This window comes from Telopea speciosissima, unplaced genomic scaffold, assembly GCF_018873765.1.
Source record: "Telopea speciosissima isolate NSW1024214 ecotype Mountain lineage unplaced genomic scaffold, Tspe_v1 Tspe_v1.0140, whole genome shotgun sequence".
NCBI lineage: Eukaryota > Viridiplantae > Streptophyta > Magnoliopsida > Proteales > Proteaceae > Telopea > Telopea speciosissima.
Genome location: NW_025317476.1, coordinates 73,123 through 83,898, shown reverse-complemented (window position 1 = coordinate 83,898; position 10,776 = coordinate 73,123). Strand labels below are relative to the sequence as shown.

The 10,776-nt window shown below is 37.8% G+C and overlaps 1 pseudogene; it reads left to right on the top strand.

Moving 5' to 3' along the window:
- The first annotated feature begins 420 nt into the window (after positions 1-420).
- The window catches only part of LOC122647757, a 28,552-nt pseudogene continuing 18,196 nt past the window's right edge, over positions 421-10,776 (top strand).

Genomic DNA, 10,776 nt, shown 5'->3' with positions numbered 1-10,776 from the left:
CCTCTAACGGTATTTAAACAATTTCTCAAATAATGATTCCATACGACCATAAATTGGATTTTCCTCGCTTCTCCAAAGTAACTATTCATCACAGCATACCTCCGAGATGACAAAATAAGATGTCTACAGTTCCTAGGTTTGCACATGAGATGCCATGGTCAAGAGATGGAGTCATCATCGAGTGCACAATCCAAAACCAGGGAAACAACTGATAATTAAAAATGAAAGGGGGTCCAAAAATTGTGAATGCAGTAAAATATGGGGCCTCCCAGTAAATAACACATCCCATTATAGTTATAAAAAAGACATGCAAGGAAGCTGTGAGCGACCATGAACTTTTACGTCTCCAACTGTTTTATTTTTTATTTTTTATTAATTCGTTCTTTTCTCCTGTACTTCTCTCTCTCTCTCTCTCTCTCTCTCACTCACTCAAGATTTGAATCTCTAGCAGTCCGAAGCACTTCAATCTCGTAAATTTCTTCTGAAACAATGCAATGCCGCTTTTCGATTGTCACTTATTTCTCATCTGTAGTTTCTTAATCATGGTTCGATTCCAATCCTAACTCAGCTTTTATTGTTGTTTCTTTGGTGGCAGTTGTAAAGACTTGAGATCTTGGGGGAGTTTTCGACCCGAAATGGCGACCATGGAGAGCTTGATTGGGTTGGTTAACAGAATCCAACAAGCTTGCACAGTTTTAGGTGATCATGGAGGAGAGGGATCGCTCTGAGAAGCGCTTCCTTCCATGGCTGTTGTGGGAGGCCAGGTTCAATCTCTACGCACATTAACATATCTCCTCTTTTTCGAATTTCATTTTGGGGTTTTTCTTCTGAAATGCAGTTTTTTTTGGGTGGAAAATAAGAGTTCAGGTAAATCGTCCGTCTTGGAAAGCGTTGTGGGGAGAGATTTCCTTCCCCGAGGATCTGGTAAATGTTGATTATTTTTTGTTTGAAAATTTTAAAAATATGATTTCTTTTTGGTAATATCGAGAGTCTAATTCTGCATTTCTATATATCTTCCCCTACGACATTTTTCTGCTCTTCTTTTTTTTGGGGGAATTTGTTAAGGTATTGTGACGAGGAGGCCTTTGGTGCTGCAGCTTCACAAGACGGATGATGGGAAAGCGGAGTATGCTGAGTTTCTTCATGCTCCAAGGAAGAAATTTTCCGACTTTGGTATGTAACAATCAGATGGGAATATTTTCTGTTCTTAATTAGCATCTTTTAATTTTTATATATTACATTTCTTTCTTATTAAAGAATTCCCAGTATGTACTATGTAGTGGGGCTTTGTAAAAAGGAAAAATGATACATAAACTTTTATAAGTTAGTTCTATGGTTTGTTTATCAAAACAAATTTAAGATTATACTTTTTTTGTTTTTTATTGTAAATTTACACTTAGCTTGTGAGGTGAAAAGTCCATTTACAATAATTATGTGTAGAACCTTAAAGGTTGGGAATCAACAACTTAGCATTGGTGTACCTCTTGGTGGTTGGAGCACAGAGCTTTGTACTGAAGATATTCGTGGGCCCTGTTATTGTTGGTAGCAGTTTTGACAAATTATGACGGGGGAAGCATGTTAGCTATGAATCTTTTGACTCCACTTTAGTTTGGGATGAGAGATTGCTACTGTCAACTATGTGATGATTTCAATGACTGAAAAGGCTTAATTTTGAAAAGAAACATTTGAAGATCATTCTAGTTTATTGAGAACTTCTATAAGCTTCATGATTTAGTTCCACTAACCTTAATCCAAATAGAGGACATCTTCTTCACCCGCACCTTTTCATATAGAAACTTTAATGACATACCATAAGAGATAATGGAACTAAGGAGGACAACCAGCCCAGAGAGCCATTTTTTTCTTTTGTTAGTAGCTGAGGATATTTTTAAGACCCTTTTTAATGTAGCTCTAGATAGGCAAAGGACCTACTAGAGACCAAATATCCAGTATCTAATGATAAAGGAACCAAGGGGCTGCTGGTTCTGAAGTTGCAATAGGGCATAATTGTAGTTTTAGGTCAAAACTAGGGTTATGTGTAGGGTGTTGAAGTTGAATCTTATTTAGTAATGATAGGCAGGTCTAGGGGAAGCTAATGGTGTAGGTTGAGTTAGGTTTAAATGAGTTTCTAAATTCTAGAAAATTTATGGTTGGGGTTTTGGGCTTTGGAAAAAGAGAAAGTGATTAGTTTTAGGGTTTATAGTGGAGGGTTTGGTCTAGGGTTTAGGTCAAGTTTCCCAAGTAGGGAGAGGGATGTTCGATCCAAATATGGGGGGGGGTGTTTAATGGCTGGTCAGGTTTGGGCAGGTTTTAGGTTGTTTTAGGTTTTAATGGAAGTGAGGGGGATTTTAGGGTTTAATGTAAGGATGGGGCAGCAACCTAAGATCGAGTAGAGGGTTGATGGAGGAGAGGCTATGCTTGAAATTTGAAGGGATTTTGATGGTGGAATAAGGCTAGACAAATTTAAGATGAGTTAACGTTTAATGGAGATCTAGGGTTTTGATGGGATTCAAACAAAATAAAAGGGGAATTGATTGGAGAAGGGATTAGAGGGTTAGAAACAGAATTTGAAACTCAATCTGCAGTAGACTCCTCTGGCAGCAAGCTTGAGCAATGGAGAAGGATAAAACCACCTTCAATGGAGATCCTCCTGATCGTCTCGATGCAAGAAGTCGTAGGAGATCCATCCATCCTTTCCACCTTGATAGAACCACAAGGATGCAAGCTCTCAAGGAGCAGCAGCAGCAACAGCAACAATGGCGACAACATAATTCTGTCTTGTTTTTTATTTCATCAACTGTGGAGAGCCTCCCACGATATTCAATATTTATAATAAAAGGCCAATGGTCAAATCCTAATCTAAGCAAAACACTCCCTCACTACACCGTGGAGGGGTGGGGACCTAATAAAACTTAAAATAGAAAGACCTAATTGTCCCTAACAACTTAAAATAAAAGATTTAATAAAATCATTTAAATGAACCATGGTTTGAATCGGTTCTATTTAAGTTTATAAATATGCTGAAATAAAAACTATGAAAAATACTAATATGCAAACCTAAGCTACGGCTCCCAAACTAAGCCCTAATTTTAGGGCTGCTTCTTCTTCTTCTTCTTCTTCCTCCGGGTGTGGGCACTTGGTTCTGCATCACTTTTTTTTTTTCTTTCTGTATGAATGCGACACATTTAAGATCCATGGCAGTAGAAAAATTGCAGGATTGGAATTCATTTTTCAATTAGCTTCTAAAAGCTGCCTTGGAAAAAAAAAAAAGATATATGAACTCTCTAGTATTTCTGTAGGTTAGATAAGGGTTTTATGTCCTAGTTGTCCTTTATCCCGGAACTAGGAAAGCTTTGGGATATCATGAAGCTTTGCCCCTTTACATTTTGTGATGCACTTTTACAATTACCAAACTGTCTTTTTAAGGTTCAATGTATGTAAAGTATGGACAATGAGGTGGTCACCACCGAAGTGTTAAATGTGATTTTACTCCAACATTTTAGATTGGCTTTAAGAAGTATGATTACGTTGGTTTGGAACTGGAAATAGGATTGAATTCCATGCTGTGGACCTACATAATTTAGGCAATCAATTTGAAATAGATCATGGAACTATGACCTTCACTGGCACATGGAACAATTCCTTCTTGTTGTTCACTATTTACAGTCATCTGAAAATGCAATTTTCAGAGTGTTACTTGAACAAACAGTCCAGCAAGTATGATATTATGGCAGAATTTTCTCTAAAAGTATTTACACCTCATCTTGTATGCATCCATTAAATGCAATAAATTTGTCAGAGGATGGTGGTTTCCTTGGAAAGGCACCATGTTGTTCCCTCTAGTACATCACAATTATAAGACATTTTAATTAAAAATATAATTCTTTACCTATTTCAGCTTTATTATTCTAATATTCTTCATTCTTGTTTGTTACTATTAATTTTCTTGCTTTGTTCTTTGAAAGTTTTCTGCTATTACTTTTTGAGTTTATGCATTTAGAAGTATCTTCACTATACCTTCATGCCAAAGTATAGGTATCTAATTTTTGTCACCATCTCTGGTGATGATGGCACACGGAGTGCCGGTAATTTCTGTCTCAGACACGCAAACATAAAAGAGAGAATGTGTGGGCTTGACCCATGAAAAAGCCCATTGGTGCCAAGTCCATAAGTGGGTGTCACTAAAGGGAATAAAAAAGGAGGGTAAAATGAGAAATTCAATAAATATTTAAAACAAACCCTAAAAGTAAGAGGGGGTAAAATAGGGAATTCAATAAGAATTTCTAAAAACCTAAGGAAGAGGGTAATAAAGAAAACTAAAAAAAGAAAAGAAAGAAAATCTAAAATAAATGAGGGTAATGAAGAAAACTAAAAAAAAGAAAAAAAGAAAATCTAAAATAAAAGAAACTAAAAAAGAGAAAAGAAGAAAAATCTAAAATAAGAGTGGGTAAATTGGGAAAGTGTTGAAAGGACTCTTCTAACCCTAAAAAGGGGGTGAGATAGGGATTAAAAAAAAAGAGATTCTAATCTAAGGGGGGGTGGGGAGTGGAGCCGTGATTCCCTAAGAAAAGGGAGAGAGATAAGAAGGGAGATATACAAGAAAGTTAAAAAAAAACAGGAAAAGGGAGAGATTCTTCGTCATTCCAAAAGGAGAGAGTGGAAAATGGAAAAAGAAAAACGGAGAGCAGAGATGGAGGAGTGAAAACCGAGAGAGGAGAGAGAGGAGGAGATGGGTCTTCGGATTAGGTAGAGATGGAAAAAAGGAAAATGAAAACAGAGTGAGAAAACGGAAAAGAGAGGAGAGTTAGCAAAAAATGGAGAGAGGAAGGAAGGGAGAAGGAAGAAGGATTTTGAAGAAACAAAGGCAATGGATTGAGACAGAGCCGTTGGGGTTTCCCTGAGCGAGGGAAAACCAGTCTTCTTCCTCTGGTTCTTATTTTCTTTTATTCTCTTTTACTTTTTTTTTTCTCTTCTGTGACCATGAACCCATCTTCGTCTTCCTCCACCAAAAGCCCTCCATTAAACCCATTAAACCCATTCACCTGAAAATCGTCCTCTTCTCATCTACTTCTTTCTCTTGTGTGTTTTTGTTATTTCCATTTTATTTTTATGAAAACCCTTCATCTCCATCTTCATCTTTTCTATTCTTTCAATTTAACTCAAATCCATTTTCATTTCCTACCATCTCTTACCCACTAACCTGTTCTCTTTCTTTCCACTAGGCAAGCCCTCATCCATCTCAACCGATCCACTTCATTTCCGCTTTCTTATTTTTTCCTTCCAACAACCTTAACCAATTTCTCCCCTGTAATCCTGAAACCGACATCTCTTTTCTTTCAAATGTGGGATTCGAGCAACGGCAGTAGCTGAGACGATGCATCTCTTCCTTTTTTTTAATGAAGTTTGAACCAAGTGGTGAAGCATATAGATGAATCCAAGTGTTGACTGCCGATCTCTTCAGATTTATGAAGACAACAGTGATGGTGATGAAATGATGGCGAGGGGCAGTGCCAATTAAACTCGGAGAGCTCGGCTTGCGTCGTCCGTGAAGTGAAGGGTGTTGCTGTGATCCGTATTATTGACTCCTTTTTAATTCTGTTCTGTTTATTTTTGTTTCATTTAATTCTCTTTGAGTGGGTCTGTAACTAAACCCCTCCCCCAATTTAGTTCCCGGTTTGTAATTAAATCCCTTTCCCCATTTTGATTCCCTAATTGTAATAAATAATTTTCTTCATCAGCACAAGCTGCTGTCGGCTGCACTAGGGAGCTCCAAGAAGACCCCAGGTATATTTCTCTCCCTCTTTATTTTTCATCTGTTTATTCTGATTTTTTAGGTATAAATTGTTCTTATTTCTATATTTCGGTCCTGCGTTTTGTTTGGCTTAAATCTTGGAAATATGTTTATTCCAATGCTTCAGCTCTTCTGTTCTGTCTATTTTTGAACATTGGGATGCCTATGGTCGTTGTGTAGTATTATGCTTCGATCCCTTTGTTTTTGATGCTCTCTGTTAATCTTTTTGAATATTTTCAGATCAGATTTCAACCCTGTTAGATTGTTTATGTCTTGCTCACATGACCCTAGCCCCATGATTCTTAATTTCGTTATGTTGATCGGTTGCAGTTTGGTTTGTTGTATCAATTTTAGTTTGATGGATAAAATTCTGTTATGTTTGTTCTCTTCCCTGTTGTTTGTGTGTGCCATTTTGAGTCTTGGGTTAGGTTTATTTTAGTTATCCAAGTGATTTATTGGTCTGTGGCATTGAATTTTATGAATTAGTTCTCGAATCAGACTGTGTTTTGTGGGTTGGGTCAGATCGTATTTGATATTAGATTGGGTTGATGATCAGTTAAATTTTAATTTGCTGAGGGGTTTTGATCGAATTTCATCCCATATTTGGATTTGGGTTTCAGACCTCTAAATTTGTGAATTTGGTTTGGGCCCAATAATTTGGGTCCATTTGGCTTTGGTTCTGGTCTGAGCAGACTGAACCTCTAATAACTTTTGGCCCATTATAAGTGGGACATCGGTCAAAGGGGAAGGGTTGTGCTCGACCCGTATAATCCTTTGGGCATGATTTTAGTTCGGGTTTCCAATCTGATAAATTGACGAATCAAAAATGGACTTAAAATTGAACTTACAAATATGATTAAATGGTTGGGCTTTTGGGGGTTTGGTCCCATTTCTAGGTTAGTATGAATGTGGGTATGATCTTGGGCCTCCAATGGTATTAGGCATTTAATTGAGAAATTGGTTTCGGGCTTGAAATTACGAGGCTTGGACTTGGTTTAGTTGGGATTTCGGTATGGGCCGTGTTCCCAACTTGGGCCCATTTGGCTTAAAGTAGTTGACTGTAGGATTGGGTCGGCCCATTGTGAATGGGCATGAGTCTTTTGGATAATGGGCTATGCGGACCCAATTTAGACTCGTTTCAAGTGGGAGCCAATTGACTTTGGCTTTGGTATGGGCAATGATCCATTAACCAAATCGGATTGGGTGGAGAGATTCGGGCTTATTCCTTTGGGCCCATGAGTGCATTTTAATTTATAATTTAGGATTAAATAAATACCTCCCCAAATTCAAATCAATTATGAATCGAGGTTATGGGATTCCAAATGAATTTCAAAAATCATTTTGTGTAGAATGTAGGGTTCCATATGATCTTGACATCATGCCTCAAAAACCAATGAGCCTATGACTTGTACTGGGATTTTAAATTCCGGTCTATCGACATAGTCCTCATGTTGGTCTCCCATCCCATTTCAGATCACTTGAGACCCTATTTAGGGATCATTCGGGTCGTGGGTGTCCAAGCATTGGCCCAATGACCAATCACGGATTTAGTGCGCATGTGAGTGAGAGGGTGCCCACCAGTGGCTCGAGTTGAGATATGTTTGATTTGGGGTTCCCTTGGGACGTAGATGCACGGTCTTTAGGATGGGAGTTGGGCTAGTCCGTCATCTAGCCCGTGGAGGTTCTAAAAATCCTCGTGATATGTTTAGTTAGATTATCTTGCCCCATGCTCTGTGTTCCATGCTCATTGTTCTGTATTTCATATTCCATGCTTTGTATATTTTTGTATAATGCTTTGGTAGCTTAATCATTTTGTCAAATTATCTGATTACACCTTAGTCTAGAATAACTTAGAAATCTGGTTTAGACTTTGAACCCCTGTACATAGATACCTAGTATAGGACAAGTGGCTTGAGACTAGGACTGTTTTAGTGAGCAACAATGGTCAAAGCAAAGGATGACCGGTTTCAACCGGGCAGACTGAGTGCCTAACACCTTCACAGTCCGTAACTTGACACTTGCCCGATGATCTGGGTAGACCATAGTCTTATCCATTGAGTCATTAGTCACTCCCTAGTGGAGAATATTTATGGGTCCTAGACCCTTTTTAGGTGGCGACTTCCTACCAACCCGTTTACCCTCTTTAGGAGAAATTAGGGTCCTTGGTTTAGGTTTCACCGGCGAGATCCGATTTGCATCGGGTAGAACCCACCCCTTGTTAGGAGTAATTGGATTAGCTGAAATGCCTTGGTTCTTACACAAAGATTGAGGATAAAATAAAAATTTGTATTGAGCAATAAGTACTCATTTTGCTTTTGAAGCTGCTGTGCGTAAGGAGATTCAGGATGAAACTGATCGAATAACTGGAAAAATGAAGCATATCTCCAACATTCCGATTCATCTAAGCATCTACTCTCCAAATGGTTTGTATCTACATACCTTTAGCTCTGGCTCTTGGTCTAATTGCTGTATTTGGATTACTTCATTATACATGCATATGTAAATTTGAAGAACCGCCCTTCTTTTAAAAGATTTGGTGGTGAAATGGTGTTCTTCTTCTTATTGTGTTACAAATTTTGCTTACATATTTAGTGGTGAAATAGTATTCTTCTTCTTTTAAAAGAAGCTGCCCCCACTTTGGTTTGTGCTTCAAAAGCTCTATTTCTTCATGTGAGACCTCCTCTTGATGTTCCAATGATCTTCAAACAAGTTCATCTCATGGTTTTTTCGAATCTTTCACATAGTATTCTCTTCCTTGGAACCGCTTTGTAACCTAGGGTTCCAAAGAGAGGAGGAAAGAAGAAGAAAGTAACTCGACTCTCAAATAAAAAAAGTATGCTTTGGTATCAAGTTGGAAGTTAATGAATTTCCAAGAACAAGGAGTAGAAGAAGAAGATGAGGGAGAAGAGAAGAAGAAAAATAGGGAAGATGGTGGAATGTTGTGTGTTAGAGTATTCTCTCCAACATACCTATATTACTTCATTAATAATAAGAAATTAATTACATACACCTCCTTAAGGAGGTATAGGTGAAAACGAAAATTACAATATAAGGCAACTAGACAACAATCTAGTTCCTAAGGTACCCTTATTACATAATGTAGACACGAGCAGTTTAGGCCTACAATAAATAATTGGAACTCCCCTTGAGCTTGACAGATGTAATCTGAACATTGACATTGTCGGTGGAAGTCTTTGTGTCAGCCATAATGAGAGAAAAATCTTCCCAAAAAAAAAGAGTAAGGGTAGCAACAGCTGATTCAAGAAATTCTTCAAACTCCTAAAAGGCAGTAGCAGTTGATTCTTGAAACAGGGCAATGGCAGTTGATTTTGGAAGATATAACCAAGGCGCAGCTAATACAACCAACTCCAGGATGTAGAAGAGTTTGAATCTTCAACAAGAAGAAGAAAACAAACTAGCAAAATAGAAGCTAAAATCAAACTAGCCAAGAGGAAATCAATGTCAGGGTTTTGAGAAGAATAACCCCAACTTCAAGTACACACTATAGGCATTAAATCTAAGATGCAATCAATTGCAAATACCAACTAGGAACCATAGTATCACAATCTTCAATAAGCACAACTCCAAAAACAGCCATATAGAAGAGATTAACATTGTCAGGTTTTTGCCTTGGAATCGATTTTTGCAGACCTTAGCTGTAGGAGATGCAATCTTCAAATCAGCAATCATTAGTAGTGTAGCCAGAACTAAAACACTCCATTAATAGGGAAAGGAGTGGTTTTAACGCATAGTAACCACAACAATAGGTGGCTGATCACCACAAGGGAAAATCAAGAAAGATAAATCAACAGGGAAATTGTGGAAGGGACTCTAATCTGATTATAGGTGCTCTGAACTATGTTAGAGCATTAGGATCCTATAATCAGACCAGAATAATAAGAGAATGAAGAAGAGAAAGAAGAGAAGAAGCACACAAGGTTCAAAGGTGGAAGAGAACCTGCGGCCAGAACAGAATGTTCTACCGCAGGTCTATCCCTCTCTATTTATAATAAATCATAATAAATGGATAGGACAATACTACCCCTACAACGAACCGACATTACATATAACAGAAAAGAAAGAGAAAAAGACTAAACTGCCCCTAGCACACTAGTACTTCAACAGTTGAGATGGTTATTTTGCTTCAATAGTCGTAGTTTAGAGTGTTTCAGTATTAAAAGAAAAAACATTCTTTTTCATTGTTAATTTGGTCGTTTATGTTCACTCTCTTAGTATATTTGATGAAAAAGATATTGTTTAATTGGCAGTTGTGAATTTAACACTCGTTGATCTACCTGGGTTGACAAAAGTCACTGTAGGTAAGTTTCTGGATCTTATTGCTTCCTTGCTATTTTATTTTAGTGGTATACTATTCTCTATTATGATTAATTCTTTCCTTTGCAGAGGGATAACCAGACAACATTGTTGAAGATATTGAAAACATGGTCCGCTCTTATGTTGATAAGGTGAGAAACATATCTAAACATCGAATTCTTGTCAGTTTTTTTAATGTAGTCCTAAGTTGGTAGAAGACCAACTAGGAGCTAGTACACTAGGATCTAATATGAACTGGTAATCCAGTTAGGACAAAATATGATTTTAGGTCAAAATTAGGGTAAGGGTTTGAGGTGTTGGTTATGCTAGACAGGTATAGGGGAGTCTATCAGTGAAGGTCCTGAGATGTTTTAATGGAGAGAAGTATGCTGATTTGAATTAACAACAATTTAGGGTTAGGGTTTCAGGTTTTTGAAAAGTGTAAAATAGGGGAATCTAGGATTTAGAGTGGGAGGATGGGACTAGGGTTTGGATAGAGTGCTATAGGAGCAGGGGTGGAGAATTTGAACTAAAAAAGAGGGATTTTGCTGGTTGGTTTGGTCTGGGCAGAATTTAGGTTATGGGAATGTTGTTCAGTGATGGGGGGATGTTAGGGTTTGGTGGTTTAGAGGATTAGAAGAAGAAGGATGGGGATGGGGATGCTTCCACTT